The sequence below is a fragment of the Spea bombifrons genome, chromosome 10, assembly GCF_027358695.1.
Source record: "Spea bombifrons isolate aSpeBom1 chromosome 10, aSpeBom1.2.pri, whole genome shotgun sequence".
Classification (NCBI taxonomy): Eukaryota; Metazoa; Chordata; class Amphibia; order Anura; family Pelobatidae; genus Spea; species Spea bombifrons.
The window spans coordinates 21,947,792-21,974,431 of NC_071096.1; positions in this window are offsets into that span (position 1 = coordinate 21,947,792).

Consider the following 26,640-nt stretch of genomic DNA (forward strand, 5'->3'; position numbering starts at 1 on the left):
AGATTCCATGCAGACATCCATGACAGAGGCGATCAAGGGGATGCTGTTGGACCTCAAGCATGATATGGTGCAACATGGAGCCCGCACTGACCACATGGACGGGGACGTACTTTCAACACACTCTCTGTTGTTTCTTTGTATCTTTTCCTTTCATACTCTTTTCTTTTTCTAACCTTCCCTCCCTCTTTTTTTCCCCCCCTCCTTTGTTGTCCTCTAACAATGCAACTCACTGTGGTCTCAATTAATGCGCGTGGTCTGAACACTCCGCATAAGCGTCAAATGTTGTTCAGGGAGCTTAAGCCATTAAAGGCTTCAGTGGTCATGGTCCAGGAAACTCACCTGTCTAAGCCTCTTGGCCTCTAAATACTACCCCTTAGAGTATCATGCTCGTGCATCCGGGAAGACTTGTGGTATGACAATATTGTTTCATAAAAATGTTGATTTCCAGCTGCAGTCCCAGGCCTGTGACCCCCAGGGCCGTTATTTGATTTTGAAGGGTTCCATACAAGGGACCTCTTATACCATTCTTAACCTCTATGCCCCAAATTCTGGCCAACTGACCTTTTTGGATTCCGTATACACTAAATTGCATGGGGTACACCCGTACCAACAATCTTCCACATGCGTGGAAATAGAGGACGCCCTTACACGTTACCTTCACACTAACGACACCCCCGATGTCTTATCTTCCACACTTTGGCTGGCCCACAAGGCGGTCATACGGGGACATTACCTTAAGATTGCTGCTAGACAAAAAAGGTAGAGACTACAGCTGCTGACTGATCTGACCACCCCTCTGGGGATTCTGGAACGTTCAGATAAAGCCTCGTGGTCCACTACCACCCATGAGGAACTCAAGGAGATCAGGACGGAATTACACAAGCTGCAACTCCAACGCACTGAGTTCGCACTACAACGACTACACCTGGCTTACCACTCGAAAGGCAACAAGATTCCTGATTCCCTCCTGGCCCGGCGGCTTCGTCTTCAGGAAGCCCATGCTTCCACTCACTCATCTTCAGACCCCTCAGGGTGGCAAAATGTTCAACCCCAGGGAGATTGCAGATAAATTTGCGGACTTTTAGGGGACTTTATATAACCTCCGAGACCAGAAAGACCTACCACAACCACGATCTGGGGATATTGCAGAGTTTCTGAGCACGTTACCGATACCGAAGCTCCCCAGACAGCACTGGGACACCCTTACTCTACCACCTTCTACAGAAGAAGTGGAGAGGACTATTGCCAGTCTCAAATCACACAAGGCTCCGGTTCCGGATGGCTTGTCCAATGTATACTACCAAAAATTCAAACACATACTTGGCCCGCGGCTTTGTACTCTCTTCTCTGTTTGTTTTCATGACAGCGGGTCCCCTACCTCAAGAAATGTCCGAAGCCTATGTGGTTACCATCCCTAAACCTGGGAAATCCACCGCTGAATGTGCAAATTACAGGCCCATCTCCTTACTGAATACGGACACTAAACTATACTCAAAACTTTTGGCTAATCGCTGGAATGCCCTGCTCCCGGCTCTGATCAAAAACGACCAGGTTGGCTTCATTCTGGGACAACAACCGTCTGATAATACATGGAGATTGGTTAACATTACCTCGGTCTCCCAGAAAACGAACTCTCCATGCCTCCTACTCTCTCTCGACGCTGAGACATCGTTCAACCGCTTACACTGGGGCTACCTGCTGTCTGTGTTACGCGCTTTTGGTTTACCGGAGGCCTTTGTTGCGGCTCTTGATATACTATACCACCGACCTACAGCACGAGTTTACACACCCGGGTTCCTCTCCAAACCGTTCAACATTTACAATGGCACCAGACAAGGGTGCCCACTCTCCCTTCTCCTTTTCGCTCTGGCTATGGAACCGTTGGCAATCGCGATTCGGGCTAATCCCAACATTCATGGATTCACTATGCGATCTGTTGAATTGAAAATCTGCTTATACGCGGATGATGTCCTTCTGACCCTTACGGAGCCTCTGATTACATTACCGAATTTGTCCCGTCTCTTGGAAACCTTTTGATGTCTCTCCTACTACAAGATTAACTGGTCTAAAACACAAGCCCTCAGCATCGGTTATCAGGAGTCTATGATTGCGGACCTGTCTTTGTCCTTTAATTATTCCTGGAGATCTGACTATATTACATACCTGTTAGGTCGGGACCAGACAACACCAGTAGCGGACCCACAATGCAGAGACGGGCTAGGTACAGCACTAAACAGTCCAAGGTCGCGGCAGACAGCACAGGAGCAAAGTCCCATAAACAATCCAAGGTCGGGGCAGGCAGCACGGTAGCGAGGTCCAGTAAACAATCCAAGGTCGGGGCAGGCAGCACGGTAGCGAGGTCCAGTAAACAATCCAAGGTCGGGGCAGGCAGCACGGTAGCGAGGTCCAGAAAACAATCCAAGGTCGGGGCAGGCAGCACGGTAGCGAGGTCCAGTAAACTATCCAAGGTCAGTACACGAAAAGGCAAGGCAAGGAAAACACACCCAGAGTACATATAGAGCTCATAGAACGGGCATAGACAGAAGTCAGGAGAAAGTTTAAATAAGGACAAGGCGGGACAAAACGAACAGGGGACCAATGGGAGAGGAGTGACGTCACTGTGTCCGGCGCCAAATAATGGCGCCGGAAAAACAAATAAAACAAGTGCTAAACCCGCGAGTATCGCGGGTCTCGCACTACTTAGTAGATCGGGAGCACCGCGAGCTTGCCGCAGCACCTCGCTTATTACTCTGCGAGTGCTGCCGGCATGTCGCGGCAGCTCCCACAACAGAGTCTTGGAAGCGGCTCACGGTGGTTCGCATAGACGAATGCGACCGCCGTGAACGCGCTGCGTCTATACGCACGCCCCTCCGTGTGCGTGTAGTACACACGTCACTCGGGGAGGGCGTGTGTCTGTAGACGCGAGCGCGCCGCCCACCCGCGATCGATCGTCGCGGAACATCGACGGAGCCGGTAAGCATAACATACCTGGGGATTCGACTTACCAAATATCCTGCTACTCTGTTCCGTGCCAACTTCCTGCCCTTGTGGAATAAGATCAGCGATGATTTTAACAGTTGGTCTAAGATGGAAATTTCGTGGCTGGGTCGCATCGTCTCCTTTAAAATGAATTAGTTTCCGAAGTTACTGTATCTCTTCCGCACGATCCCCATCATGATACCTGTGGCCTTTCTTAGGGGCATGCAATCGCGACTATCCTAGTTCATCTGGCTCAACAAACGCCCCAGACTCTAGCTCGGGGTTGTCCAACGCTCTAAGTTACTGGGAGGTCTTGGGGTCCCTGACATCAAGAAATATCACTTAGCCGGCAACCTAGCTCAGTCTCTTCTGCTCTTTTCGCCTCGCAATCAGGTGGCATGGGTGGATCAGGAGTCTCTATATGCCTCTCCGTTTCTGCTAAGTGACGTCCTATGGCTCCCCAGAGACCTCAGGCCTCCGTTGCCGGACCTATTAGACACTACCTTGCTGTCTCTGCGTGTGTGGGATGCACACCGTCTTCAGCTGGGCTTTCCCTCTGGGCTCCATAGCTCGGCCCCTTTGTCGTCTCTGAAGCCCCTGCTGCCGCACGTTTCTTTGGAGGATTGGATTCGCAGGGGTATCACCTCTATTTCCCACCTCCTCTCACGAGGTCGGATGCAGACTTTCCAATCATTACAGTCTCTCTATTCGCTGCCTCGTCAGGACTTCTTCAAATATCTACAGCTCTGCAACGCTCTCCGTACGCATCTGAGTCACTCTGCCCTTCCCTCTACCACCTCGCCAATTCTCACACTTTGCCAGAGGGTGCCCGATGTTCCGAAGGCTATCTCTTTCTGTTATGCGGCTCCGTTGGGTCATTGGTCTCAGGCCAAACTTATGCATATGCTACAATGGGAAAAAAAGCTTGGTCGCACCTATGATGTTAGGATGTGGTATGACGCCCTTGCAAACTTTCAGGGAGTCTCCCGGAATGCCACTCATTTTGAAACCAATTGTAAAGTTTTGTTTCGCTGGTACTATGTACCTGCTACGCTGGCTAAAATGTATCCATCTACGTCACCGCTATGTTGGAGGCAATGCGGTGAGGTGGGCACTATGTTACATATATGGTGGGTGTGATGGGACCGACCTGTACCCCGACTTGGTACTCCCGCCAAACGTTGCTTCCTCCTGCCGGGACACCAACAAGTAACCCCTTCAGCACCAGGCAGAACCAGCGTTGTAGATAGAAGGAGGGACGTCGCTGCACCGAAGCCGCATTGGCACTGTGGCTATCCGAAGCTTAGCTACACAGCGTGGCTACAGCCCACCCCAAACATCAGGCAACACTCATGTTGAGGTGAAAACAGGACTCCTTTATTAAAGCCAAATACAGAGCTATATATACACAAGTAGAAAAGGGACAAATATCACATGATCTAATTACCATGGCAGGACGGAAGTAATTAGATCAAATCCTGCAACACAATATCCGGGGGAAGGACAGGATGACACGAGACATAATTACATTAACTGGGGACGTAGACGTGGAACGACGATAGACATATAATTGGCTTGAGACAGACAATGGCCAGGACACAGGGATAACAGGAGCTCACAGGATTAACAGTTAACAATACAATGCTAAGACAATCGGCCTTCTTCCTACCACAGGATGTCCAGCAGACGTTACAGTTCTGAGACTCTGAGTGCTAAAACATGGGGTACATCAGCAGACTGAACCCCTGTATCCACACACAGAAGTCTCTACAAGGCCCGGGCCCATAGTCGATAGGGAGGAGGCTGGCTCTCAGGCCTCTCCAGGGGCCCCAGTGATGGAGGGTTCTGTCACAGTGGGCATGTCCTGTAATTCGGTCATTTTGGAAACATGTTTTCCATCTCATTACTCAATTGCTACACATTCCCATAGACGAGGAGGTAGAAGTGGCTCTACTAGACATGTTCCCACCTTCACTAGAAGCACCATGTAGGAAACTTCTGGCGCATGTTTTACTTGCAGCTAAGATCTGCATCGCTCGTAAATGGAAGGATTCCTCCCCTCCCACGATCCGTGAGGTTCTATACTCCCTCACCACAACACGTATATACGAACAAATGGCAAATACGGCCTCTAACACATTGCATCTCTTTCATTCTACCTGGGAGAATTGGGACGATTATTATATGCACACGTTCACCCCTGCGTCTGGGGGTTTCATTCTAGGGAAAATGCGCACTCCCTGGTACACGAAAGCAGTCACTGACTTGTGATGGATTAGTTCTTGTGTATATTCCTCCTTTCTCCCCCCCTTTTTTTGTCTCTTCCCTCTCTTTCTCCTTTTCTCCCTCTTTCTTTTATACCTCTGTATTCTTCTTAGATAGTGTGTTTTCTTTTGGTTGTCATATGCTGAAAATTTTTTGAAAATCCTGAGGTTTCTCTGGCAGCTTAGCTGCGGCTTTCAAATTTATGTCACTCCACCTCTGCCTGTATTCGGCGCATATTGGTCACAATTGGTAACAATGGTTAATGGGGTGTTTAGGGTTAATTTAGGGGCAGTTGTGGTAACGAGTGGAAGACAGAGGAGACTCTTAAAGAAGATGTTACAGGTCTGTGAGAGCCAGATATCTTGCTTGTTTGTAGGTGACCAAATACTTATTTTACCGAGGAATTTACCAATGAATTCATTAGAAATCCTACAATGTGATTTCCTGTATTATTTCCCCCCATTCTGTCTCTCATAGTTGAAGTGTACCTATGGTGAAAATTACAGGCCTCTCTCATCTTTTTAAGTGGAAGAACTTGCACAATTGGTGGCTGATTAAATACTTTAAATTTTTTAAATTAGTTTTTAAAATGTTACTAATCACATTGTGATTAGTGATCTGGGCTCCATTGACTTGCATGGTTGAATGCAGTACCTGGCGCTTGAGGTTGCTCTTCGGAGCCGGCACAAGGCGATCGGGGTAGGGGAGTTGTGTTGCTGAATGCCTCGATGTCAAGGCATGTCAGCAACAGCAGTTATGCTTAGGAAGCAATTACTGATCATTTCCTAAACTCTGTTTTAGCTGACCGCCATGATCCACGACCAGCCTCACTCGTGAGGCTTCTGTGGATGTGACAAAACCGGCAATCGTGGCGATGCCGGTATTTAACAGCACCGCGTACATGTACTGGCTTTGTATGCATTGCATCGTGAGCATGTACGCTTTGTTGAGCTTCTTTTATTAACAAAGACTGTTTCTTGATTCCCATTTCCATACAATGGAATGGGGTGAAAGTTTCCACCTCTGCCATGTTGGATTTGGAAGCTGCAGGTTCCTTCATCGACCATTTACCTTCCAGCACAAGATTCCTCTCTTCAATGTGTTTCCACCTATTGCCTTCTTGGCCATCAATAGTCACCCGTTGCATCCTTCTTGTATCACCCAGAAATCTACGCCATTGCTTCTCTGTGTGGGATTCCCCAGGAGTCCATGGGGTCATCTCGTCTCCTAGATGTCCTATATTTTAGGCATACTGGGGACTGTAGTAGGCACTGTTTATTGATGAAGAATACCTCTGTCTCTTCTGTCTCTGCTTCTCCTGTGCTCTGGGCTTATAGAGAATACCATGATGTCTTTGATAAAAGAAAAAGTAGTTGAAGTACTTCCTCCTCATAGATCGTATGATTGTGCTATAAAAATACTGCCAGACACTATACTTCTAAGAAGTCCTCTCCTGTATCGTTAATCTCTAAGAATTGTTTCGCTAAATTACATAACTCTTCCTTATCCTCAACTGATTTCAGTATTTGTTCATCTAGACTAGACTTGCACATTCGTCTTCGGGCGAACATGAAAGAGCACGAAGAGGCCGTTTTTTTGTTCGTTCCGAAGACACGCCGAAGAGAATACAGTGCCGGCAAAACGTAGGAGAAGACGAAGACTCACAACCACGAAGAATCGAAGATTCTTCGTGATCGTCTTCGTTTTTGCTGCGCAGCCGCCAAAATTTCAAACAGGAGTGAGCTGATCTCGTCTGTCCAATCAGCTCACTCTTGTGACGTCACGCTAAGGGTCTCGTCCAATGCCTGTGCTGCTGTTTTTTGAATTCTGAAGGCGCCTTTATAAGACCAGAGCTTGCCTGAGAGATCTATTCATTTTTCGCTGTGACTGCTTTGGCAACACTTCTGTGCTGCATCCGAGCGTTACAGAGAGATTGTTCTGTTCTGTGTGAGACTGGTAAGCCTTAGCCTGTCATTTCTCACATTGTACTTCATCCTCACTTCAGTGCTACTTAATATAATTAATAATAATAATTACCAGTGCTAGCATGAAGCATCACCTCAGCACTCAACACAACGCTGTGCTATTGGGGAAAGATGCAGAAGTAAAACTTAGTGCAGCCAGCATAGCTGGTGGCCGTGGAAAAACCCCAACAGCTTCTTCTTCTGAGCCAATAGCAGCAGCAGCAGCAGCAGCAGCAGCTAGTGCTGGCAGCCAGAGACCAAGGCAGGTTGGAGCACTGCATGTCCAGCCCACCCTGGAACAATTTGTGGCATTCCAATCCAAAAGGTCAATGCCCAAACAGCAGGCCAATTGTAACGTGACTGATTGGTCAGTTCATTGCTGTTGGAGGGGCATCCTTCTCTATGATCGAAGGGGAGCCTTTCAAACAATTGATGGCGGCTGTGGCTCCACAATATACAGTTCCGTCACGTTCCACTTTCAGCAGGAACATTGTCCCCTCATTGTATCGGTCCTGTGTTGCAGCAGTGAAAGAGGAGCTTTCCAAGGCTGCTGGTCAGTCTGTTCATTTCACTACAGATTTGTGGAGTGCACCTAGCAGCCAGCATGCCTTTCTTTCTTTGACAGCACACTGGTGGCAGCCCGGTGTGTCTAAGGAAGCTGCTGCAGTAGGCTACCGATCTTTCCTTCTCCATGCAGAAGTGATGGATGAAAAGCACACTTCCCAAAATATTCTGCATGCAATGAGGAAAATGTTTAGCCTTTGGGTGGGAGCAGAGGCAGGCACCAATGTTGAGGTTGGTTTTGTGGTAACTGACGGAGGTGCCAATATGGTGAAAGCGCTGCGAGATGGTCATATTGTTGGTGTGCGCTGTGCAGCCCACATCATCCATCTTGTAGTGAAGGCAGCAATGTCAGAAGGAACTAATGTGGCAGCAGTAGTTCTGTCCCGCTGCAGAAAGATCGCTGGGCACTTTCACCATAGTGTTAAGGCTAGCCAACTTTTGAGGGAAGAGCAAGAGAGGTCAGGTCTTCCCGTACACTGCCTACGTCAGGATGTCAGTACACGGTGGAACTCCACGTTAGACATGCTGGAGAGGATGTGAATACCGCCTCCTGCGTGGTAGATCTAATGAAAAAAACAGTTGATCTAACCTGATCTAACGAATATCTACCAAGATCCATAAAAAAAAATCCAAATTTCAGTTGAGGGGGGGCCAGACCGTATGTGTACCCATCCCCCGCACACAAAATAGGATTGTGAATACCGCCTCCTGCGTGGTAGATCTAATGGAAAAAACAGTTGATCTAACCTGATCTAACGAATATCTACCAAGATCCATAAAAAAAATCCAAATTTCAGTTGAGGGGGGGCCAGCCCCTTATTAAATATGCAATATCTCAGTAATTAGACTAGATCTAACAAAAATTTTGTCTGATCAAACCTGATCTAACGTAGAGCTATCATAATCAGTAACATTTTGTTGACATTTTTGTTGAGGGGGGGCTGGCTACGGGTTAGCCCCCCCTGAAAAAGATTGTTCATATTGCCTATTTTAGAGTAGATCTAACAAAAAAAACAGTTGATCAAACCTGATCTAACAAAGATCTAACAAATGCCATGATCTTTTGTCACTCATTCACCTTTTCCAATGCTGCTGCTGCTGCTGCTGGTGGTGCCAGCGTCTCTTCTCTGCCAGTTCCCTTCCTGGCTAGTGTCATGCCTCAAATGTCTCTAATGGTAAGGGCAGTTTCTCCCCCCTGGTTGCACTTGCTGCGGTGTGGCAACGCCTGCTACCTCCGCCGGTGTAACCAGCTTATGCTAGGGCCTTGTGTCTGAGCTCTGGAAGTCTGCTGCCAAACGTCTAAGACTGACAGTGTTTGGGTGCTTTGCCCTGGGTTGAAACAGGTGAGTGGGTCGCCAATTGCCCACTCATTCGTCTCCCAATTCTGCTGCTGCTGCTGCTGGTGGTGGTGCCAGCGTCTCTTCAATGCCAGTTCGCTTCCTGGCTAGTGTCATGCCTCAAATGTCCCTAATGGTAAGGGCAGTTTCTACCCCCTGGCTGCCTCTGTCTGCGGTGTGGCAACGCCTGCTACCTCCGCCGGAGTGGCCAGCTTACGCTAGGGCCTTGTGTCTGAGCTCTGGAAGTCTGCTGCCAAACGTCTAAGACTGACAGTGTTTGGGTGCTTTGCCCTGGGGTGAAACAGGTGAGTGGGTCGCCAATTGCCCACTCATTCGCCTTTCCCAATTCTGCTGCTGCTGGTGGTGGTGCCAGCGTCTCTTCAATGCCAGTTCGCTTCCTGGCTAGAGTCATGCCCAAAATGTCCCTAATGGTAAGGGCAGTTTCTCCCCCCTGGCTGCGTCTGTTTGCGGTGTGGCAACGCCTGCTACCTCCGCCGGAGTGGCCAGCTTACGCTAGGGCCTTGTGTCTGAGCTCTGGAAGTTCGCTGCCAAACGTCTAGGACTGACAGTGTTTGGATGCTTTGCTCTGGGGTGAAACAGGTGAGTGGGTCGCCAATTGCCCACTCATTTTCCTTTTACATTTCCATTTCCATTTCATTATTTTCCTTCTGATACACAACCAACCAACCAAACATAACACACACAATAACACAAATAACACAGTGACATAACACATAACACACATAACACATATAACACAGTGACAACACACATAACACATACACGTACAATGCACAAATCACAAGGACCTTTCCTCTTGTTATTTGTCCTGGCCTTCACTTCTACACTCACTAGCATTAACGCTATAACTCACACTTCATACTATAACATTTTTCCATCCACATACCTGCCAACTTTTTCAGGGACAGTCCTGCTTTTCTCCAGTCCTGTCCCATCTAATTTAGCTAAACTAGGTATGCAAATACACATTGGTAGTTATAGCTCGGTAGGTAGCACTAGTATAAACATTAAATAAATATAATAAAGTACTAAATAATAAATCTAACTTTAAAATACATTTAAATAAACCCCTAATTTTTTTTTTTTAAACCCATTAAAATTAAAATTAAATTATTATTTAGACATAATACATCTTTAACCAAACCAGTGCACTGCTACTAATCTTAAACTATTTTTTAAAGCTATTTTTTAGTTCTTGTCCAACATTTTTCCATCCGCATACCTGCCAACACACCCAAGATTTTGGTGGACAGTCCTGCTTTTTTCCAGTCCTGTCCAGTAAAAGTTGGGTTGTTGCAAAGTATGCCATTGTAAATAGGTAGCAAATGTTAGGCATGTATTACAAGTGGTCCAAAATCAATTTAAAAATGTAAAATAATCCCTATTCTTTTATTAAACATCTATGGATGTGTGATTGTGTATGATAAACGGAGGCCAAGTCCCTTGGAGCATTTGTCTCTAGGTAATTTTGTGTTCAGTACACCTCAGTACGTGTGTGCAACTCTATTGGTCGTTTCGGCAGGGGGCTGGCCTGCCATCAACAAATGAAGCGCGTTCTGCAATTCACTCGTTGATGCCAGACCAACCCCCTGCCGAAACGACCAATAGAGTTGCACACACGTACCTTCACGGCAGCTGCTGCTGCTCCGATGTGTTGTTAACCCCGTATTAACCCCTGCTAGGCAACCGGGAAGGAAACGAAGATTAAACGAGCACGAAGAATGTCCGCGAATATTCGCCCGAAAAGAAGACAGGAACGGGCGAATATTCGCGGAATACGAAGGTTTTTTTCTCCCCGAAGACGAGCACGAAGACGAACACAAAGAGCCCCCAGGTGCCCAAGTCTTATCTAGACGCCAATTATAACGATTAACGCGTAAAATAATTTGGATTATCTAAGATCTGAATAAAGACTGGTGCGTGATCTGACCAGGTAATACCACCTATCATGAGGAGCTGAGTAGAAAGTATAGTCTGACTCTCCTGGGTGGAGGATTTGCCAGACGTCATATAAATTAGGTTTAGATAAGGATATTGCAAAGGTTTCAGCTCTTTTCTTGAATCTATTATCATAAGGTTCTAATTTCTTTAAGGATTTCCGATCTAGATTAAAATATTGAATACAATTTAGATCTCCCCCTAAACTAACAAGACCTTTTGCAATTTTTTCTACGGCTTTCATTGAGTCATTAATAAATGTAAATACTGAATCGGAAGGAGCATATAGCACCATAAATGTATAAAGAATATCATTTATCTTGCAGACTAAGATTATCCGTCTACCTTCTCTACCTGAATTCCATAATAACACCAATTATATGATGAAGTAGGGGAACTTGGAACTTTCCCAGTTGTAATCTGGGAAAATCCAGTTGAAATCTTCTATAACTCCAATACTGAAATTAGGCAAAGACTCAACAATAGTCACTAATTATAGGCCAATTTATCTTATAAATATAGACGTCAATTTTTTTTCTAAGATATTGGCTCAAAGGCTCAAAAAGATTATCCCAGATCTTATACATTCAGACCAAACAGGCTTTATCTCAGGCAGATCAGGGGAGGAGAATATATTAGAAGAAATTAATTGTAAGAAAACTCCTTCAGTCTTACTTGCATTAGATGCAGAAAAGGCCTTTGATGGAGTAAATTGGAAATTTATGAAAGCGACTCTTCATGCTTTTGGTTTTAGTGAAGTTTTATAAGGCTTATTATGACATTATATTCCATTCCCACAGCAAAAACAAAAAGAATTAGCAATCGACTCAAAGCCCTTTAATATTAAAAACAGTACCTGCCGGGTATGTCCCTCTGGCACCATTGATCTATGCGTTATCTATCGAACCTTTAGCGGTGGCCATCAGGAATTTACAGGAGATACACGGTATAAAAATAGGCTCTCGGGAACGTAATGAGGTATTGTTATCGTTATCTTATCCTGAATCCTAGTATACTTCACTCTTAGAAGCGATAAACAAATTTTCATGTCTTTCTAATTATAATTTTTTTTTAGCTAAAACACAAGCAATAATGGTAAAATGGTGAAATACAGCAACAATCCCTTATAATGGAAAATAATGCGATTAAAACCTAGAACACAGTGGAATACTCAGGTATTAAACTCTGCAAAAATCCTTCAAAGGTAATTTCTTTAAATTACAGTGGCTTGCTAGAGGAGATGAAAAGTCAAACCTCTAAATGGGAACAAATTAACATCCTCAAACCATATTTAATACTAAAATATCATATTTGTTTAGATCTATACCTTATACGGTTCCTAAGTCTATATTGAAGGGCTTTGATAAGTTATTTTCAACATTTGTATGGGCAGCAAAAAAACCTAGGATTCCTCAAAATACTCTGAAAAATATTCCTCGCCTTATATTCGAGGTCATCTTCTAATCAGACCTCAAATAGAGGTCTGATTACAAGACTAAGATCCAGATCCCCCGCAGCGCTGCAGGTGACCCTGATCCTCCTATCTGGCAGCGTCTGCTGCCCGCACTTCCTCTGGGGGCTTCTATGACGGAGCGCCAGCATCACATGACCTTCTGGTGCTCCACCATAAAAGGCCCATTTGATGCCGGCGCTCGGTTATAGAACCACTGGAGGAAGTACTTGCCTCCAGCAGCAGAGGTTTGCATCGCACAGACTTCCACCGGCTGCCCACTAGACACCAGCGAGTCTGAAGCACGGGTCACAACTAAAGGGATGCACTGGTAAATTGGGGGGGGTTAAGAGTGGCATGAGGGGGTTAAGAGTTGCATGGGGCGGGGTTCAATGGTTTTCTGGAGGCAGAGTGGCATATAGGGGTTAAAAGGCATATCAGGCAGGCAGAGTGGCATACCTGGGAGGAGAGTGGCTAACAGGGGGTTAAAATGCATGTCATTGAGGCAGAGTGGCATATATGGGTGTATAAGGCATATCTGGCAGGCAGAGTGGCAAATAGGGGGTATAAGGCATTTCTGGGGGCAGCATGGCATATAAGAGGGTATAAGGCATATCTGGGGGGCAGATGTGCATAACTGAGGCAGAGTGGCAAATAAAAGGAAATTAAAACAAAAAAATCATTTTTTCAATCATAGTTTTTATTAAATATGAAAAAATAGTTTACATGTAAATTAATATTTACTAGTAAAACTTTTTTCCCCATTGAAAGCACAATTTGAAATTGCTGACATAAGGGTTTTTTTGCCTTCTTTTGGATCAACAGCGGTGTACAAGGAATAGGAAAAGGGTTGAACTTGATGGATGCAAGTCTTTTCTCAACCTAAACTACTATAAACTATAAAACCACGCAATTATCATCACCATTAGTTATTCGTATCCTAAAAGCTCAAGAATAAGCCACAGTTCATAGTAGATCGCTCTTTGGTACGATGTTTGTTTCAGAATCCAAAAGAAGCAATGTTTTGGACTGGCCAGCAGGTCAGATATTTCTGGTGGCTGGAAATAACTAGTGATTGCAATGACGTTGTTGCTGCATGTATTCCTTGTGCCACGGCTAAGAGTTCACATTCTCGACCTGCCAGTCTACTTTAACCGTTGCCCATTCCTCTACTTCATTGTGAAACGTCTACCTTCAGAAGGCAACACTGTAATTTTGGTTATAGTAAACCGTTTTTCAAAAATGGCTCATTCCTCTTCCCATGCTCCCCTTCTGCTCCAGACCTAGTTCCAGTCTTCATGAGAGGAAACCATTCGCTTGCATGGCAGAAGGGTACAAATTTGCAAATTATCAGACAGAAGGGTACAAATTTGCTGCTTTGTTTTGGAAAAAAAACTTCTGCTCTACCCTAGGAATTTATCTGTCCCTTTCTTCTGTGTATCATCCTCAAACTGATGGCATCTCTGAAAGAACCAAACACTAAAACAATTCCTCCATCTGTTTGTGGGGGTTCATCCAGACAATTGGACTCAGCTTCTTCTGTGGGCTGAATTTGCCAGGAGCAATACAATACACAAAGCTTCTAAACTATCTCCTTTCTTTCTACAATTCTTATTACCACCCCTCATCTCTACCAGATTTATTCTGCAGCACTCCAGTTTCTGCTCTGGATCACCGTGTCAAGCAATTACCTTCCCTATGAGACAATATCCGGCAGTCAAAAGCGGCCATTGTCTACAAGAATGTCAGGTTCAGGAGGAGAAACCCGGTATGCAGAACAATATCCAATAGGCAGGGCTTGATCAGCAAAACATAGCAATGTCAGGAACGGAGAGAGCAGCATAATCAATAAACGGTAGCCAAGGGTCAGGATTGGAGAGAGCAGCGTAATCAATAATCGTAGCCAAGGGTCCTTGCCGGGACACCCCCCCCCCCGTGGGATATGAATTCCGCATTACTGCGCTAAACCCCGAATATAGGCTGCACCCCCACTTTGAAAGACTTAAAGGGGGGGGTGCGGCCTATATTCGGGCAAATACGGTATGTGTGTGAAAAACGAGTTAAGAAATCAATCAATATCACAGCAATCAATGCTATAGTGTCAAATGTCAATACAGTAATACATCACAGAGCCAAGTAGTTATCACTCCTCTAGCTGATTAACTCGCAACTCAGCAGGTACTGGGAAACTCCTCAGAATATACCGTATTTGCTCTATTATAAGACGACCCTGATTATAAGACGACCCCCCAAAATCTGAATATTAACTTAGGAAAAAAAGAAAAAGCCTGAATATAAGACGACCCCAAAGGAAAAAAGTTTTACCAGTAAATGTTAATTCATGTAAACTATTTTTTTTAATAAAAGCTATGATTGAGAAAAATATTTTTTTTGTTTTTATTTCTTGTATTTTCCAACCTGTCCCCCAGTTACGCACATCTGCCCCCAGGCAGGGCCGGCCGAAGACTTAACGCCGCCTGGGGCGAAGTTTAAAATGCCGCCCCCCCCCCCCCCGACGCGCGGGGGGGGCGACATTTTAAACTTCGCTGACGCCATTATTCCCCCCCCGGTACTTACCTTTAAAGAGCCCTGCTCTGCCACGGTGCCGGTTTGTAATGCTGAGCGCTGGAAATTGACGCCACTTCTGGCGCTCATCATTACAAGCCGGCACCGAGACTGAACAGGGAGACTGGCCGCAGAGGAGAGAGAGAGGGGCGCCGAGCGGGTAAGCGAAAACCACTCGGCGCCCCTCTCTCTCTCCTCCGCTTCAAAACAAACAACCAAACAAAACGCTTGGGGCGGCAAAGTGCCGCCCCTTCTAAAGTGCCGCCTGGGGCAATTGCCCCAGTCGGCTCCATTGTAGGGCCGGCCCTGCCCCCAGGCTTGCCACTCCAATATGGCACTGTGGCCCATGATATGCCTTTTAACCCTCTATATGCCACTGTGCCCCATGGTATGCCTTTTGACCCCCTATGTGCCACTCTGCCTCCAGAAATGCCTTATACCCCTATATCCCATTCTGGCATTTAGGGGGTTAAAATGCATATTATGGGGCAGAGTGGCATATAGGGAGGTATAAGGCATTTCAGGAGGCAGAGTGCTCTATTAAATGCCCCCTTAACGCCACTCCAGAAATGCCCTATGCCCCCATTTAACACACACACACACACCCTATACCCCCATTTAACTAACACACACACACACACTCTCTCTCTCACCCCTCTCTCCCCTCTCACCCCTCTCAGCCCTCTCTTACCGGTGCTTCCAGCCGGGGCAGCGGGTTGACGTCGCCTTCCGCTGCAGCCGGAAGGAGGTGGAGTTGGCAGCGGGGGTTTGTATGCGTCCGTCGCGTATAGTTTCCCCGGCTGTCAGAGATCAGAGCTCTGATCTCTGACAGTCGGGGAAGGTAGACGTCAACCCGCTGCCCCGGCAACACAGCAGGAAGCACCGGTAAGTGTGTGTATGATGGGGGGGGTGAGACAGGAGGATCCAGGTCCCCTGCAGCGGTGCGGGGGATCTGGATCTTAGTCTCCTAATCAGACCTCTATTTGAGGTCTGATTAGAAGACGACCCCGATTAGAAGACGAGGGGTATTTTTCAGAGCATTTCAGAGCAGATCAAATGAAATTCACTTGTGATCTCAGCACGGAAGGTATATATCAAATAAACAGAATCAGACATACAAATCCTATATTTGCAGGTATACAATAATAATATATGAAACGTAGCATCGCAGGTATAGATCAAATAAATACATGAAAACAGCATTGCAGGTATTAATCAACTGAATAAGACATATTAACCCTGTATTTGCAGGTATACATAAATAATGTATGGAAACATAGCATAGCAGATATGGATCTACAGAATAACACAAAAACCCAGCTTTGCAGGTATAGATCAATTGGAATTCACATAAAAACACAACATTAAAAGGTATATTTAAAACCCCCTAAATTACAGACGTAGATCACAGGTTGCACACCCCAAAGCCAGCCCTAGCGTCCACACTGCCCGCATAGAACCTGACCAGCACCCAAATTACACACACATAAGATTTGCCATATTTGTCCCCAAACATGTCAACTTTGTCCCCAAACAGTCCGGCCTGTGCCATCTTTGTCCCATAAACACCCTGCCTGTGCCATCTTGGTCCCCAAGGCTCAAACCTCCTGCTAGTGCCATCTTTTCCCTTCCACAATTATACATCTATGACACACACAAACACTTTTACAGTCACTCACTAATTCACACTTTCATTCAGACAATTCATCCACACATTAACCCATGCTCTCCCTCATTCAGACAACTCATCCACACATTAACTCATGCTCTCCCTCATTCAGACAATTCATCCACACATTAACTCATGCTCTCCCTCATTCAGACAATTCATACACACATTAACTCATGCTCTCCCTCATTCAGACAATACATTCACATATTAACTCATGCTCTCCCTCATTCAGACAATACATTCACATATTAACTTGTGCTCTCCCTCATTCACTCAATGCATGCACACATTAATCCACTCTTTACTTATATCACTTTCTAACCCCTCTCCCTCCCTTATCACTCCCTTATCAATTTCTAACCCCTCTCCCTCCCTTATCACTCTCTAACTAGTGATGTCCGGATCATGAACGAATCGTTCATTTGATCCGATTCTTTTTAGTGATCCGGATGAATCGGTTCAGTAGACTGAACGATTCATTTGTAGCGGTTCAGTCTGTGAATCATGCAGCTGTAACCTGATCCTAGAGCTGTGGGTCATCTGCAGAGCACTCAGACACAGACTCTGGGGTCAGGTTACAGCTCATTAATTCACAGAGGAACGATGACTCATAGAGTCAGAGAGTCGTTCAAAGATTCGAATGATCCGAAGATTCGAATGATTCAAATGATTCGAATCTTACAGGGATCCGGATCTTACAAGGATCCGAATCTTACAGAGATTTGAATCATTCAGAGAATATTACTGATACCATACTTTTATAAATAAATACATTAATAATGTTCACACTGCCCCCAGGATTTAGATTCCCCTGAGTTTGCCCCCCTTTACCTATACCTGCACCTACAGTTAACTTTATTAAATTAATTAAATTAACCTTCAGTCATCAGCATAAAATTAACCCTTATATCCCATCAACCATAACTGCCCCTGAAATTAATCGTAAAGATCCCATTAACCAAAACGGCCCCTGAAATTAACCCTAAAGACCCCATTAACCATAACGGCCCCTGAAATTAACCCTAAATACTCCATTAACCATAACTGCCCCTAAATTAATTGCATGTACTCCAGATAAATTACTTAATAAATTGGTATGGTTGATGGGGTCTTTAGTGTTAATTTAGGGGCAGTTATGCTTAATGGGGTCTTTAGTGTTAATTTAGGGGCAGTTATGCTTAATGAGGTGTTTAGGGTTAATTTTCGGGGCAGTTATGCTTAATGGGGTGTTTAGGGTTAATTTGGGGCAGTTATGCTTAATGGGGTGTTTAGGGTTAATTTGGAGGCAGTTATGCTTAATGGGGTGTTAAGGGTTAATTTTAGGGGCAGTCATGGTTGATGGGGTGTTAAGGGTTAATTTTAGGGGCAGTCATGGTTGATGGGGTGTTTAGGGTTAATTTAATGGTGAGGGTTAATTTAATTAATTTAATAAAGTTAGCTTAAGGTGCAGTTGCAGGTAAAGGGGAATGTAAATCCTGGGGGCAGTGATTATTAATGTATTTATTTATAACAGTATGGTGATATTATCTGACTGATTCGCATCCCAATGAAGGCAGAGAGTCGTTCAAAGATCCGGATCTTACAGTGATCCGGATCTTACAGTGATCCGGATCTTACAGTGATCCGGATCACTGTAAGATTTGGATCCCTGTAAGATCCGAATCTTTGAACGACTCTCTGCCTTCATTGACATCACTGGAGTAGGCAGGGTGGAGGATTCATTGAATAATGCTCGGCGCCCCTCTCTCTCCTCCCCATCAAACAAAATTAAAAGGACAGCATTTAAAAGCCGCTCGCTGGTGCCGGCACCGGGACGGAGGCAGAGGCCTCGTGGAGGAGAATGAGGGGCGCCGAGCGGTTGCTAGGTGCCCCTCTCTCTCCTCCGCATCAAAAAAAAAAAAAAAAGACGACGTTTGAAAGCCGCTCACTGGCGCCCCCTTCAAATGGCGCCTATGGCAGGAGCCATAGCTGCCATACCCTAGATACGCCTCTGCACATAACATGAAGAATCTTCGTGTCCGTCTTCGTTTACTAATCTCCCTGGTCTCTTCACCATCTAGCCTACCTTATCTATGCAGCATCACAGGGGTTAACGGGAGGTTCGCCGCCAGGAGTTAAAATTTTCCATAGCACCTCTGGTCATGTGCCTATTATCACTACTTTGGTGAACTGTATCCTTAGGTTAAACCTACTAGCTTTTGCTAAATTGCAATTTTTTCTATAATTCCTGTAAATCTACTGTATCCTGTGGGATCCATATGATAAGATTAGTCCTGAGGACCATATGTAACTTAGTTGATCAAATAGGCCCTTTTAAAATGTACTGAACTTTTTAATTCAACACGTTTTGCTGTGATCAGGAGTATACAATTTTGTTTTAATTGATAACTAATGGTGTATTGTTCCTTGGTTAATATCTATTTAATCACTACTTCATTGATTATACCCTGGGGATACCAAGTATAAACCATGTGACAGCGTCAATCCAGGTCATTTAAAAGTAGGTAGCATAATGCAATATCATTGTAAAATACAACCCTTTCTAAAATCAATGTTTTAACCAGCATTCATAATTTCATTTTACTCTATTTCTTATGTCATTATTTGACCATTATAGGCTTAACCTTTTCTACTGTCTGCAATGTAATAGTGGCCAAAGGCATGAACGTTTTACCAGTATAATGTAGTTAAAATAGTAGCTGAATGCATTTTTTAAACTACATTATATGGGCAAAAGTATTGGGACAAGCTTCTTAAGTATTGAATTCAGGTGTTTCAAACAGAAACATTTTCACAGGTGTATAAAATCAAGCACCTAGCCATGCAGTCTGCATTTACAAACATTTGCGAAAATAATGGGTCGTTCTGAAGAGCTCAGTGAATTCAAGCGTAGTACTGTGATAGAATGCCACTTTTGCAGTCCGTTTGTGACATTTTATGCCTGCTAGATATTCCACTGTCAACTGTAAGAAGTATTATTGGAAAGTAACAGCAAGTAACTAGCAACAGCAACAACTCAGTCATGAAGAGGTAGACAACATAAAGTCAAACAACGCTCTGCTGATTCTATAGCTGAAGAGTTCCAAACTTCCACTAGAATTAATATCAGCACAAAAACAACACGGCATTGAGTTTCATGGAATGCAGCTGCATGCAATCCTCATATCACCAAGTAAAATGCTGATAGGCGAGTCTGGGTTTAGCGGATGCAAGGCGAACGTTACCTGCCTGACTGCATTGTACCAACTGTGAAGTTTGTTGGTGGAAGGATAATGGCATGGGGTTGTTTTTCAAGGGTTGGGCTTGGCCTCTTACTTCCAGTGAAGGGAGAATTTAATGCTTCAGCATACCAAGAGATTTTGGACAGAGCTATGCTTCCAATTTTGTGGGAACAATTTGGGGAAGGCCCTTTTCGATTCCAGCATAACAGTGCCGTAAGGCAGAGCCGGCCTTAGGAGTTGTGGCGCCCTGTGCGGACTACTCCTCTGGCGTCCCCCCTCACTGCCCCTTTAAACTACCCCCCCTCAAACTATCCCTCCCCTCTACCCCTTCAAACTACCCCTCCCCTCTGCCCCTTCAAACTATACGGTATAGTCCGGCGCTCAACATGAGATGCTGGCACCGCGACGGAGTCACGGAGAGTAAGGGGCGCCGAGCGGTTGCCGAGAACTTCACGAGCAACCGCTCGGCGCCCCTGACCGGGACTTAGATTAAAGCATCGTTTTTTTTTTTTAAACTTTATTTAACATCAATGATGTTAAATAAAGTTTAAAAAAAAACCGATGCTTTAATCTAAGTCCCGGTCAGGCGCCCCTGCAACCATTGCGCCCTGTGCGGTCGCACAGGTCGCACACCCCTAAGGCCGGCCCGGCAGTAAGGTCCATAAAGATATGGTTGGATGAGTTTGGTGTGGAAGAACATGACTGGCACGCACAGAGCCCTGCCATGAACCCCATCCAACATCTTTGGAATGAACTGGAACGATAATTGCAAGCCAGGCATTTTCATCCAACATCAGTGCCTGACCTCACAAATGCTCTACTCGATAAAAAAAATCTTGTGAAAACCATTTCCAGAAGAATGGATGCAGTCCCTGTTGGTGTGCCAATACTTTTACCAATATACTGTACTTTTAGGCCACAAAAATAATTCATACATTTTAACTACCACATGCCATATAAGGTAAGAACATATAATTTCCCTTGCCATTCCAGGTGGTACAAAGGAGAGATAGTCTCCGCCCCTCAGGTAAGACAGGGAACCTATAAAAATTCCGAACCTCCCCAGATCCCCGGTTTCCTGCCTTACTCACGAAGGTTCTGGGGTCGTGGTCCCAGAAGATTTTGTTATTTTTTAGGACCTCCAGGACCTTTGGGACTCGGCTGCGGCATTATGAACCGTCGGCAGCAGGGCCGGCCCAAGGCAAAATGCCGCCTGGGGCGAATTTTAAAATGCCGCCCCCCCCTTATCTACCCTTCCTCTCCCTGCCGCCCCCCCCGGGCACTTCCGGCACTCAGCATTACAAGCCAGCACCGAGACAGAACAGCCCCTTTCTCTCTCTTTCGCTTTAAAAAAAAAAAAAAAAAAAAAAAAAAAAAAGGGGGGCTTGGGGCAGCGAAGTGCCGTCCCTTCAAAAGTGCCACCTGGAGCGGTTGCCCCACTCAGCTCCATTGTCGGGCCGGCCCTGGTCGGCAGCTGCCAACGCTCGCCAGCCAGCAGTGAAGGGGTTAATCGTCAGCTAGGGAGGACGTGCTGCGTTCCCTGCTGACGCTCGCTCAATAGCGAAGGTCGCATCGGTTGCGAACCTACCTTCTCCCCTGCACCATCTGGGATGTTGGGTCCGTAGGAATTCCCTGCACGCTGCCTTCCTCTCGCCGGTCGGTGCTCCTAGCCGGTGTAGTAAGTGTCTAGAGAGTTCAAGGGACGGAGCTTCCAGTTTTCATCCTGGTATTTCAGCTGTCAGATCGACGCTAAATCTGCAGGAAGAAGTTTCTACTCCTAAAATGGATCCTTTCCAACGCCATATTATAAAACAAAAGACTTTTCCGGTACATCAATCTCTCTCTACTTTGATAGCAGATCAGTGGAGACACCCTGATAGAAGATTTACTTCGTCAAATCGAATGAAGCGTTTGTTCCCGTTTGATCATAAAGCACTTAAAATTGATGCCTCAGTTGCCAAAACAGTAATTCCCCTTGAGTATGCCTCCAATTTGAAAGATCCCATGGATCAGAGGGCAGAAACAGCGGCCAGAAGGGCTTTTGAAGTTGCTGCTGCAAATTTCAAACCTGCTATCGTTATGGTTGTGGAAGCCATAACGATAGCAGGTTTGAAAGCAGGGCAGTAAGAATCTGGTTACAGCAAGCCATTGAGGATCTTTCCTCTATTCATGGGGCTGAACAAGTGGCAAGGAATCTTTCTGACACCTGTCTTGCCGTTGATTTTCTTTCTGATGCGGCTATTGAATCCGTTTTGTGCTTCGGCCAAGGCCACGGCCGCTTCAGCAGTTTCCAGGAGAGCCCTTTGGCTAAAATATTGGTCGGCAGACAATGCTTCCAAGAATAAATTATGCAGTATCCCCTTCCAAGGAAAACTCCTGTTCGGCAGCCACCTAGACAAGGTTTTGGAGTCTACTACTGGGGACAAGAACTGGCTTCCTCGAGGAGAGCACCTCCACATTTTAAATCCAACACCTTTCGGCCTTATAGAAATAGGGCCGATTTCAGGATAAGGAAGAGCCTCAGTCCTTTCGGGAAAGATTTCAAAGAGCCAGAGGAAGAGATGATAAGCCTAAGAAGTTCTGACTCCGTGCCAAACCAGGTGGGGGGATGCCTGTCCAGTTTTTTCCATCAGTGGTAAAAAAAATAACTTCAGATCAATGGACTTTACGGATTATTCATCAGGGTTATCTAATAGAATTCACCCAGGATCCCCCCAGAAGTTTCTTCATTTGTCCACCTCCAAGGGATCACCTCTGCAGTCTGAATCTTTCACTTGCCATTCAAGATCTGTTAAGAAAAGGCGCTTTGATTCTGGTGCCTCTGCTATGGAACCAAAATTATATCTATATATCAGCAAGAAACGCTTATGGTTTTAATGAATATAAGCTGGCTTTGACTAGTATAAAGGGTCAAACCTCCCGCAAATATGCGAGAGACGCAAGTAGCAGTATAATAGGACATTAAATATCAGTTACTATTTGTTTTACTAACCGCAAAGATATCCGGCTAGCATCTTGTCCTAGTTACAGGAAAATTGCCTAACATTGCCTAATGTTTGTTTGCAACGGTTTTCTGCCTATATCCGCATAGTTTTAAGGATTAACCAATTAATGTGAATTACGCATTAAGACGTCCTCCTTTTTGCGACACTATATAACCTATATCCTAAATGTAATAAAGCAGAGTGATTTTGGACCTGACCCAGAGTGTGTCGTGTGTCTTATTTCTCTCTCCGTGCACGTACATTTATATTCATATAATTTGGAGCAGTTCAACAATTGAAGAAAAGCTTTATTGAAAGACATCCAAAACAGTTGACGCCCAACCTGGGGCTTGAGGAAGTCGTACCCATCGGGGGTCCCTCCCGGGGAGAGTTCGCACTGTGAGCTGACGATCGGACCCTGGGACTGCAGCCCAGTTACAAGATAAGATCGTTTCTTATCTACCTTGTGTGTCACTCGTTACTCACGTGTGTACTCGGAGGAGGGAACTCAGTTGATTGACGCACCCTCGAGAGGCAATAAAAGAACCCCATGTAAATATACTGTTGTAGTCACTTGTTGAACTGTGGTGCCTCCCTTTTCTGGCAAACACACTGTAGTGGGAAGGAATCGGTAAAGTGTTACAAGTCTACACCTGATCAACCCAGTTGTTCTGATCCCAGACGGTGCCGTAAGACTAACACTATTTTGGACAGCCCAGTCGCCTGTCCCCAGTGCATAATATTACTACAGTGTGTGTGCCTCGTATCAGAAGGGTTCGGACGGCTGCGGACAAGGTTACGATACCGTTGCGAAATGGGGAACGTTAATAGTGTCCCGAGTGGGTATTGTACGCCCTCCCAAATGGTTGCGAATAGACGAGGGGAAAAATACATCAAACAATTGCCGAAGTTAGAAAAACGATATAGAATACCCAAAGGAGGAACATTATCAATTGGTGTCTGGCAAAACCTCCTAAATGACATGGCAAGAAAATTGAGCGATGAGGGATTGAAAGATACTGTCAGAATTTGGCTAGATTGTAGCAAATAATTTAAATCGCTAAGTGGTGAAGAAATGTATGATGAAAAACATTCAAGATACTTGTGTAAAATTCCAGTATCGCATACGCCACCGCCCTATAATGGCGCCGAGTTGTTGGATAAGGGGTGGAGCTGCCCAGCCTGTAATACTGTAACGTCAGGTCCTCTTTGTCAGTACTGTAAGGCGCCCCGCCCCCTACCTGATCTATCTACCTTGTCATGTCTGACACAGGCGTCGGCGCCATCTTGTGACGCACCTTACCAACCAGTTGTAGTGGAAAGTTACCAATCCCTTACAGTGGAAAGTCCCTGCCCACTGCCTACTCCGCCCACTACGCAATATCCGGAGCAGATGACGGCCCCATCTTTAACATCAGACAACGCCCAAACCTCAGGCCTACCTCCGGTCCCGTTACCCTCTATGACCGTTCCCACGACGTCACTGTACCCAGTAATCAACCCCGATGGTACATTTGTGTTGCCTACTGCAACAATGACACCCAACTATATGACTCCGATTATGGTGGTGGGAGATAGTGCCGAACCAGGAAAGGGGAATACGATCGTTAATGTCGAAGTAGCCCCGATCCACAACCAGGCCGAGGGATGTGGAAAAACATTAGAGAGGCTTACAGCAGTATTATTTCCACCCGCTCCTCACGTAGTTGCCCCGGGGCCTACACCCAGCATTACTGCCCCAATAATGATGATGAGCCCAGATGACAGCGCAGAAGGGGCAGCTGCCCCGACCCAAACCCCACGAACCTTTCGGTTAACAGGTGAGGGGGTTGCGAGTTTTGAAATAGATACGCCCGAGGGTGCAACAGCTGCCCCGACCCAGTCCGATGCCGACGACGGTATGGTACTTAAAAAGGGAAAAAGGTTACCTAGACCTTCCAAGTATGTAGCATTCAATCCGCAACAACTGTATGCGTTCCAAGTATGTAGCATTCAATCCGCAACAACTGTATACGATCGTCAAAGATCTCCCTGAACCCGATACTCACCCAATGCCATTTTATCGGAAAATCTCACAGGCCTGGACTACCTATGGATGTACCTGGTCTGACCTTGTTAGTATTTTCCAAGCCAAAGCTGGTGATTATGCAGATCTTATTCTCAACCAAATTATACGAGACCCATCTTACCTACCTTGCGATCCCAGATCCACTGAATCAGGTCAACAGTTTATCAAGCAACTGGAAATCTGGGCGAAGGATAGATTGTCCGATACAAATATCTTGTATCTCTACAAGATATTGTTGTATATACTTCTCCTCTCTCAAACCAATACCACCAATTGATATGCGTGGAGAATAATCCGCTCTGCGTTGTGTATTAAAGATAAATGTAATACCCTTGTTACCTCCTCCAAGAACTAACATATAACCGTATCCCCTTTTCCAGATAATATATATGTCTAGTTCTACTAAGGTTTTCTACCTGACATTACAATAAAACAGCCAACCCAAGATTCTTACCAGAGAGAGAGCTTTAATTAGAATCTGCCCAGATTAATGTTACAGCAAAGACAAAACCAGAGTTACAGTGATATACAGATGACAATCATTCATACCACTCTTCAAACTACCCCCCCTCTGCCCCTTCAAACTACCCCCCCTCTGCCTCTTCAAACTACCCCCCCCTCTGCCCCTTCAAACTACCCCCCCCTCTGCCCCTTCAAACTACCCCCCCTCTGCCCCTTCAAACTACCCCCCCCACTTACCTTGTTGCCGGAGTCCTGCGGTAAGAGCGGGAGGCATCCGTCTTCTCGCTCTGCTGGCATTTCATGTTGAGCGCCGGTATAGTCCGGTGCTCAACATGAGATGCTGGCACCGCGACGGAGTCACGGAGAGTAAGGGGCGCCGAGCGGTTGCCGAGAACTTCACGAGCAACCGCTCGGCGCCCCTGACCGGGACTTAGATTAAAGCATCGTTTTTTTTTTTTAAACTTTATTTAACATCAATGATGTTAAATAAAGTTTAAAAAAAAACCGATGCTTTAATCTAAGTCCCGGTCAGGCGCCCCTGCAACCATTGCGCCCTGTGCGGTCGCACAGGTCGCACACCCCTAAGGCCGGCCCGGCAGTAAGGTCCATAAAGATATGGTTGGATGAGTTTGGTGTGGAAGAACATGACTGGCACGCACAGAGCCCTGCCATGAACCCCATCCAACATCTTTGGAATGAACTGGAACGATAATTGCAAGCCAGGCATTTTCATCCAACATCAGTGCCTGACCTCACAAATGCTCTACTCGATAAAAAAAATCTTGTGAAAACCATTTCCAGAAGAATGGATGCAGTCCCTGTTGGTGTGCCAATACTTTTACCAATATACTGTACTTTTAGGCCACAAAAATAATTCATACATTTTAACTACCACATGCCATATAAGGTAAGAACATATAATTTCCCTTGCCATTCCAGGTGGTACAAAGGAGAGATAGTCTCCGCCCCTCAGGTAAGACAGGGAACCTATAAAAATTCCGAACCTCCCCAGATCCCCGGTTTCCTGCCTTACTCACGAAGGTTCTGGGGTCGTGGTCCCAGAAGATTTTGTTATTTTTTAGGACCTCCAGGACCTTTGGGACTCGGCTGCGGCATTATGAACCGTCGGCAGCAGGGCCGGCCCAAGGCA